The following is a 1,957-nucleotide window of genomic DNA, read 5'->3' on the forward strand; positions in this document are numbered from 1 at the left end:
AAATTAAATTAAATTAAATTAAATTAAATTAAATTAAATTAAATTAAATTAAATTAAATTAAATTAAATTAAACACTAAACTTGGTGACATATCAAGACACCAGAAAATCAAAGGGGACTATTTTGCCTTAAACCAGAAAGCAAGCACACCCTGGCAACCACACAAGAGCATCAGAGCCACAAAATCTGCAGAATGAATGGCATCATAGTAAAAACATGGTAAAATGTGTTAAGCGGAGTCCTTCACTCTTACTGACAGCTGAAAGCATAATCAAATAAGCCAAAATATTTAATAAACAAGCATGCGAGTTTGTGAATAACGCTTTCTAGGGAATCATTACATTTAGGATGCGTTTACATTGTCAAGGTGCATTATGGGAAAATGTTAAGCAAACTGATGTAATGACCCATAAAAGCTTCTTCTGCATGTGTTCAAAGAGTGAAATGATGTCGTTTGTCACCTGACATCCCGCTCAAAGGAACCAGAAGAACATTGTGACGCTGTGATCACTGTGATTTCAAGAAAGCGGAATTGATTTCAAAGGTGGTGAGTGAGTTTGAACGTGATGAAGGACTCTGGACAGCGTCACAGCATGTGTGATGATGCAGCAGTCTGGAGAAGAACATCTTCAGATTCATGATGCAACTGATCAGAAACAGCAGTTTGATGCTCAGGTCTTCATGTGTTCTGACAGATGTTCCTGGAAAGGCTCTGCGGTTGCTGGATGCAATGAATTATAGTTTATAACGGCACTGACTGCCCACAAAACAGTGTTTGATCACAAGTGAGTGTCTTTTCAATATCATGAGATGCATTTGCAACAGTTTAAAGTTATATATAACAAAAAAATAATAATAATTGTAATGTTAGTGATCATTTAAACCAGTATTATTTTAGTATCATTGATCTATTACTGCAGCTTTAGTTAATATTTAGAATTTGATTATTTTTATATTTTCTGTTTTCACTTAGTTGAAGTTTTGATTAATTGATTTTGAGTAAGTTTTTGTCATTTTTATTATTTCTAGTTGTGTGTGTGTGTGTGTGTGTGTGTGTGTGTTAATTTCAGTCTTAATTTATTTTATTACATTAAGTTAAACCGATTGAAATAGGAAATGTTGAATTCACAACTAGTTGAAGGATTTCAAGTAATGATTTTGAATCTTTTTTTTTTCAGTTTCAGTTTTAGTTAATAAGCCTACAGAAACACACTGATAGTAGCTACATCTCTCTTGTTTTCTTCGTATTGTTCTTTCTCTTCTCAATCCTTCAGGCTGATCTGATGGAGTCTGATTGTTGAGTTCATAGGTGGAAGAAGAACTGCCCACAGCTTCAGGACACAAGACAGCATGCAAAACACACACACACACACACACACACACACACACACACACACACACACACAGCTCTGGGCAACTTCAACTATATTTTCCTCCTCTCCATTGTTTACTCCACACATCAACACTCAGGTAAAACACCTCCTCACAAAACTACCACACTGAAGTTTCTTTTAGTAAAACAGCAGCTGTTCCAAATCCTACTGTGCTGCTCTGATGCATACAGCCTATATAAGCAGCATCCTAACTGAAACAGCCCCTCATATGAGATTTGAAGAGATGCATTTCTGAAATATGACATGCAAATCATATGTAGCATATATATATATATATATATATATATATATATATATTTGACTCTTCAGAACACAGACAAAGATATTTTGGGTGAAAATATATATATATATATATATATATAAGTGAATTTGATTAGAAATTAATTTAAAAAAGTTATTTACATTTTTGTTTCATTATTTAAAAATGTTTTAAAAAATAATACGTTTTAACATAATATAATGAAGTTCAATATAATGCAACAGCCCTCAATCAAGTGTAAATTTTGGACTTTATATATGAGGATTTTTGGGCACCTATATGAAATTATACAAGTTTGGGTTCA

This window comes from Sinocyclocheilus anshuiensis, unplaced genomic scaffold (assembly GCF_001515605.1).
Source record: "Sinocyclocheilus anshuiensis isolate Anshui unplaced genomic scaffold, SAMN03320099.WGS_v1.1 scaffold534, whole genome shotgun sequence".
NCBI lineage: Eukaryota > Metazoa > Chordata > Actinopteri > Cypriniformes > Cyprinidae > Sinocyclocheilus > Sinocyclocheilus anshuiensis.